The sequence below is a fragment of the Onychostruthus taczanowskii genome, unplaced genomic scaffold (assembly GCF_017590055.1).
Source record: "Onychostruthus taczanowskii isolate IOZ18803 unplaced genomic scaffold, ASM1759005v1 scaffold8, whole genome shotgun sequence".
Lineage (NCBI taxonomy): Eukaryota > Metazoa > Chordata > Aves > Passeriformes > Passeridae > Onychostruthus > Onychostruthus taczanowskii.
Genome location: NW_024505892.1, coordinates 8,684,476 through 8,692,170, shown reverse-complemented (window position 1 = coordinate 8,692,170; position 7,695 = coordinate 8,684,476).

Genomic DNA, 7,695 nt, shown 5'->3' with positions numbered 1-7,695 from the left:
AGATTTGTCTTTGTGTTAAAACTAGGCCGTGGTGGGTTTTTATTGAAAGCTAACAAATTATATATGGTCCCTGATATCCTCCCAGCAGTGAGACCATGAGTCAAATGATGACAAAAAGTTATAACCCTAGTCTCAGAGACAACTACAGATCCTTTTAAAGTGCCTTCACAATGTTTGCTGCCAGCAGTATTTTCCACAGTACTCAAAAATTTTGCAGAGTTTAAATCCCTTCTGTTAGTTTCACAAGAATAAAATGCTGCATAAATGTTAGGTGTCTGTCTCTAAAGAAACATTTAGGTATTTCTGAAAGCTCTTGTAAATATTAAGTGTCTAGCTGGTGACGAGAAACATTTAGGTATTTCTGAAAGCTCTTGTAAGTGTCTAGCTGGTGACACACAATGCAATTGGAGACATTTAAGAAATTATAAAAGTACTTCATTCACATACAGGATAAATAATTTAGAGTCAACCTAGTACCTTACATTTCCTACAGTGACAACTTTTGTCTTAGACAGCACGTCTTGAGGATGTAATATTGACCTGTCTGTGAGGCTTCAGTGTGTCATGTCCTTCTGTGTGTTCAATGTATGTTCTTGGATGTTAAGAAGAGTTAAGAGTATCTACTTAGCTAGTTTTGCTAAACAGCTTGCAACCTGTCAGTAGGTCTTTAGTAGTTCTTCTGGCCAAGGGCTCTTACAGATCTGTCAGATGGTGTAATTTGGCTTTGTGGCATGCCATGCTGTTCTCCCTGTTGTTAAGCTTGATGCTGGTGCTAAACTTGCTGCTAAAAAATACCCTACTGCTTGGCACAAAACCTAGTGCATCAGAATAAAAGGGATTTTTTTCTACAGACCACACCTGCTGGTACACAGGGGAACAAAAGTGTCTGTGTCAGATTTTCGTTTTGTTTTGTTTCGGTTTTTTTGGGGGAGTTTTTTTTTGGTTTTTTTTTTGTTTTTTTTTTCCCCTGAAAAGCATTATCATACTTTAATCTATTTTTCCACACTACACAGCAAACTGTTTTAGCATGAATTCTGGTCTATATGAAATACAGACAGTGTTCTTATTCCTCAGGGAATCAGCCAGAATTGTTAGGATGTCTTGATTCCAGCAAGAGTTGACGTTGCCCTCAGAGGAAGGACAATTCTGGTTTCAGGAGGAAGTTCAAGCTTCCACATCCAGGTGAGGGCCTCAGTCTAGGAGCTCTTCCATGGTCCTTTTCCTTTTTGGTACATCCAAGTTTGAATATACAGGACAACTAGATGTGGTTAAGAGTATCCCACCCAGGAAATCTGCCCTCAGACTCTCAGCCTCCCTGCTGCAATGCCTCAAACAGCAACATTCAGAGTTCTCTTCAAAGACAGTGATTTTTATTCAGAAAAGTGCTGTATTTTTACCCTCAAATGATTTGCAGATCAGGAACTCGCAGGTATTCTCTGCAGTGCCTGCTTGTGGTCAGAATAGTAAAACTCTATTTTATTATTTTAATATTTTCTATCACAGCCTAAACATTGAGGAAGGATTTCTTGACCTCTTATGGAGTCCGCAGGCAAAAACAGCTTTAACAAAAAGTGTCAGCAACACATTATATTAAGACGGGGTAAAAAAAAATAAGCTAAATATCTAAAAACTTCAAGAAATAGATTGGTTTCATTTTTGCAATCTTTTGGCATAAAGTTTCAAAATTGATTCTTCAAGATTTAAATTAAAAATGTTGGTTTACAGGCATTAATTTTTCTACTGAAAACTAAAATATACCAAAGAAGTCAGATAAGTTCAGGTAAATTAGTGCTTAATCCACTTTTCAGCTCAGCTACAATATTTTTAACAAAAAAAACCCTATAACATTTTAATCAGCTTCAGTGAAAACTAGGTAAATGAAAGTAACTGTTCCAAGAAATTCCTGACAAAACAGCATATACAGCAATAACAGCAATATATTACAGTAATTTATTTGTTGTTCTGTTTGCAGAACCTAATCAAATTATCTTCCTTCTGGATCAGTTGTGTGTCAGCCTTAATGGCTGCAGCAGCAACAGAACTGAAGCTGAAGCTGAACTTCATCTTCAGAAGCTGAAGTTACAACCAACACTGACATTAGAAAGGATGTGCAGTTTCTCAAAAGACAGCCATGAATCTTTTTAGCTGTATATAAACCAAGAACTTTCCATTTTTTCCTGTAAGAAAGGAGGAATGTTTCCACTTTTATTTTTAATTACCCATTTTATTTTTAGTTACCCATTTCTACCAAAACACAGGATGGAGAAAAAAGACTCAAAAAAGAGATTGTGTACTAAAGGACATCTTTTTCCCTAGAATACTTTCCCCTACAGACCTTTTTCTTCAATGTGTAAGTATTTTTTAATCTGTTTTTTTTTTTCCCCTCAGGACTGTCTGTGTTGCAATACTTTGTTGAATACCTCAAGTTGCCAAATCACAGCTTCATCCAGGCTCTGGAGCTCACAGCTGGTGTAGTATTGGTCTGACTTTGTTAAGATTTCAGGGCCTGGAAATGCAACGTGTGGGCTTTGCCCCTGTGCTATGTGCACATACAGGTGTGGAACCATCCTGTCCAAAATGGTGGAAATAGATCTATGAGTGATTCCACCCATCATCTCCAGAAATCCAGTCTCCCAACAAGTTTCTGGTCTGTTCCATGGCCAAAACGGACATTTCCCCACTGTCATGCTATGGCACACAGCATAGCCAGCTCCATGAAATCATGCCAGTACCTTGGGGCTCCCTCCTACAGCCCCTGCACATCTTGTGATGCAGTTGTGTGCAGCACCTCACCTTCCTGTTGGATTTCTCTCTCTTGTCTCTAATTATACCATCTTCCACCCATTTCCTTAGATCACCAAAACCGCCATCCCTGTGAAAGAAGTAATTTTCTTAGATAGTTTTTAAACTTTATTCTTATTAACCTTTAGCTTGGTTTTCTCAGGGTTAAGTACTAGCTGGTTTGTACAGTTCTGGTTTGGCTTTTTCGCTGTTATTGTTGGTTCATTAGTTGGTTTTGTTGTTGTTGTTCTTCTTCTTGACTACCTTTCTGCACCAGTTGAAATTTTTACTAACTTCTCAGCACCTAAGGACTTGTGCAATGACACCTTCTGGATGAATTATTTCAGCTCTGCCTGCTGGTCTATAATTTATACTTTATCATTTGATTAGAAAACACTTTGAAAATGATCACTGCAGTTGCAATACTCAGACTACTATTTTCAGTGTACTCTACTGCCTTCCTGTTCTATTCTTTATAAATTTATTAGCAACTCTTGGAATTCCTTTCAGAAAACTTTGCAAATTTTTATATAGGTTCCTTTATCTTTTCTTTATTTGCATTTACTGTCACATAAAGTAACAGGTAACCTATGAGTGGACTTAGATCCAGCAAGACAATACAACAACCTAAGAAATGTTGTGCCGTCTGGGAAGTGACCCAGCACACTGAAACATGTACAGGATACATTATCCAGAGTCTCTGCTGTGTGTACACTGTCACAAGTTACATGGCCAAGACACGGAAGAATCATTGTATCCATGAGACAGTGGAAACATTCATGCTTAAACCACAGGAGGTAGTTATTTAGATATCATTGCCTGAAAGTTAGCACCCAGGTTACACCAATCTTTCCAAATGAACTAGGGGATGAGAACAGAGCTAAAACTTTTTCCAACTGAAAACACTCCCATCATTTTTACCTACTCACAGGACTGCAGACATGGTAAACCAATCTCAGCCTGATTTTATAAAAGTAATTTTTCATTCTGTAGCTGAAAAATATTTTAAATGTGGGTTGATTTATGGTATGATGGCCTACTTTTGGAAAAACTGCCTGCCTTTTCATGTGATACACTGCATTCCTTATAAAAATAAGTTATCATTTAGGAAGGTGGGTACATTCCCTCAGGGAAATGAAAGGGAATAAATGAAATATAAATAAAAACCCTATAATATTTGTCAAAGATTGCATGGGCAAAGCTTCAGCTATGTCACCCCAGTGTTTACTGCATGCACCCCTTTTCCACAGACAGGACACCACAGTGATGACTGGGTGCTGCTATGCAGCTATTTTAGTGTGTGAGTACAGAAGGAAGATGACACTATTTGGTGATGCAAAACATTCTGGTGTATATGGCTTTTTTTAATTTTATGGGCTGATTTTTTTTTTTTAATCAGCCATAATACTAGTGATAGTGATTTTTATTTCTCACTGTGACAATTTAGCAGAAATCAGTATCTCATTCATGTAACATGACCAGTAGTGCAACAATCAGCCATAATACTAGTGATAGTGATTTTTATTTCTCACTGTGACAATTTAGCAGAAATCAGTATCTCATTCATGTAACATGACCAGTGTCATGTTACATGAATGAGATACTGTTACATGGTCCACTCAGAAAGAAAGAAAATGTGTTTCTACAGAGTTTGAAAATTATGATTAATATCTGTGGAGCAGCCCTGGACCAGAACACCTCTAATGCTGCAGATTCACCACTGGACAAGCAAGGAAGGAATTGCAGGCAATTTTATTGGCCATTTCTGCTTCCTTTGGTGGAAATTGCAGGTAGTGGGTGGTATCTGCACAGCCTGGGACTAGCAGTCTGGCTGCAGGTCAGGGCTGTGCTGGTGCCTGGAACCAGCAGAATATGGGGGATGTGGAGGTCTGCTTCAACCCACCTTGCTCTCTCCTACCCCTTGCCCAGGCCAGTTCAGCCATCTCAGCCCTTTTTGTACCACTAAAATATTGCTCAGTGTGAAAAGGCAGCTTTGGATGGGCCATATCCAGGTGGCTGAAGGCCATTCAGTGCTTTCCACAGGCTGGACTAATTGGTGACTTGTATTTCAGTACATTAATTCTTCATTATTTTGTTCTTCCAGTACTGTGAAGCACACCACCTTACCTTCCCCTCTCCCTTCCTTTTCTATCAGCTTAAAATAGCCTGAGTTTCTAATTTTTCTTCTGAAATGTGAATTAACAAGTCCTGGTAACACCTTGATTATTTTGGTTAGATTATTCCCAGATGACTTGAGTTTTGCTCATTGCAAGAAACAACAAAGGGAATTGGAAACTCTGGGCAAGGGCTGTATTGGTTGTACCTGCAGAACACTTGTACAGTTTACGGATTACTTTTAATGCCTGTTATTAACTAATTTTTCTGTGGGGAACTGTTGACCTAAAGACTGTCACATTCAAATATTCAACTCTTTTCTATGTGTATTTTGACATTTTATGTCAGTATTTTGCAACTCCTCTACTTCATCAATAATGACTAAAAACTGCTCTTTGGGATCACAATCAGAAAAAAGTTTGGTCAGAAAAAACTTATGAAATACAATGTTTTGAATATGATGTACCATTGGTATTTTTCACTTTATTATGAGATTAATATCTGCAAATCTGTCATAAATGAAAAAAGAGACAAAGGATAACAAGATCAATAAATTGAAAGAAATAACATTTTCTTTTGTATTAAGACAATCCTAGAGTGAAGTAAATATACAAGTTGTTAATTTCAAAGATAAGAGACAAAATATCTTCTTTTTATTGAATTTCTGAACTAAATTATCCTTTTTTAAATCCTTCTCTACAAATGACTGATTTGGACAAAGATGCTACAGTTGGAGAAGACAGTGATTTCTTTTCTCTCCATATTCACTTCTAACATGATTTAAGTTGCTTACAGAGGTACTGCTTCTAAAGCTGATCGAATCAGCTTTAGAAGATGTGTCCTAGATGAGCAGTTCAATAGATAGAAAACAGATCAATATAACAAAAAGCAGGAAAACATAAAAGCAAAAGTTACACAGAAATAGGATGCAGTAGGTGGAGGAATTTATTGCAAGTGCTTTAGACTAGAATTTTCCAGCTACAAAGCTTAAGGTCAAATCTTTACATTTGTACAAGAAATATGAAATTACACAACATATCCTATGGAGAACCCTTGTCTGGGAGATGGGGTGTGTAACACCTAGCAGGATCTTAAAAGGAACTGAGAGAGTATTTACTCTACACACATTCCCACCACTCTGCATTAATGACAAAACACAAACAACTTCTTCAGATGTGGTCACTGCTCACTACTAAGGGATAGCAAAAGTCAGCACCACAGGCTATAATACACATGATGGAAGATTTGAGATATGAGTGTTCTAGCTCAGTGTAGGTCACTTTAGTAAGCCCATAGCTTTCTCAAACTGATTTATTTTATTTATCTTTAAATAGATCTCAGACTGGCTCTTTTGTTAGCTGTGAGCTAAAAAAAAATCACAGTAAAGGGGCACAGATGATGACCCTTCCATAACCCTCTGAAATTGTCTTCTATTTTAAGAAACTGAGATTCAGATGTTACTTAGAGGTATTTAGATCTTAGAGGTTATGTGCAGCAGTTTCAATAAAAAAAGACATTGGCTATGCATGACTTCACTGCAGATTGAACCATATCAGAGAGTTCACTTATCTTTTTTTTTTTTGGGTTTTCCTGTGGATTGCTGGGCTGCATAGCACATTCAACAAAAGTTCAGTTTGAGACTGCACCCAGCAATTTTGTCTGAAGAAGGAAGAGAAGGAACAGTATGATGGGCATTTTTAAATTTTGTGATGGCATTCTTGACATTGTAAGTTAATATGTGATAAAAAACCTCTACCTGTTCCAAATTAGAAAGATGTGAATTGTCATTATTTGACCCTTCTCTTAATTGTGAATTGGTCTCTTTTTCCATGATCAGATGAGAAGAGAGAGGGAAAAGTACAAATACTAGAAGAAAAAAAAAAAAAAAACCAGCTGCAGAGCATGCAGCTAACAGCAAGAGACCAGCAGATGCCTGACAGCCTGTTGAAAAGTGGTAAGATTTTACAACATGCAGCAGGCAATTGAATCAGGCCCTACAAATGTAAGAAATAGAAAAAGGAATGGCACGGTAGATATTCTGTAGGACATCAGTGCAAGTGATTGTTGTAGCTGCTACATATTTTAATATGTGCAATAAAATAAATGGTAAAACTATTTTCCCTCTGTTTCATCTTATCATTATTTTTTGAATGTTAAGAACAATTTCCTTCCTTAGTACAAGTTAGTTACAACTTTGAGATTATGTAATATGTTTTGACATCTGTTTATTTCAAATCCTTTTAGGTTTTGTCCATAAGGTTAAGAGTCTGGTCAGAGGAAAAATATTGGTATTCAAAACATTTGATATTAGAGTATCTGGAGGAAGGAGACCAGAAAGACTGATATTTTTGTGATGTTTTTGTGATTTCCTGAATAGAGAGTAATCATAAATTTTTAGTGGTTTTAAACTGTGATTTATAGGAAGCCTTGTTCTTGGAATTGGAGTGTAATTCAATCTTACTTCATTCTCCCAGTGTCTGATGTCCCCCCATTTTGCCAGATTAATATTCATTGATTCTTGGAACAGAAGCCAAAGCTGCTTTTATTTTTCCTCTGTCTATTCATGTTGTAGCAGAAGGTAAAAACCTGTCCCATACTGCCCATAATTGCAGATTTTCTATAATAAGTTTACCAAACCCACAGGATCAGGCTGAAGAGTGAAGGGCAAAATAGAATTCTAATAAAAGTTCTGGTGCCAAATTGCCACAGAAATGCACAGGAAAGCTGTGGTTCACACTGGAAGACCTAGACTATGGGATGAGTTTTGAGACTAAGACTCTTAAATTTATAAGTAGGCTT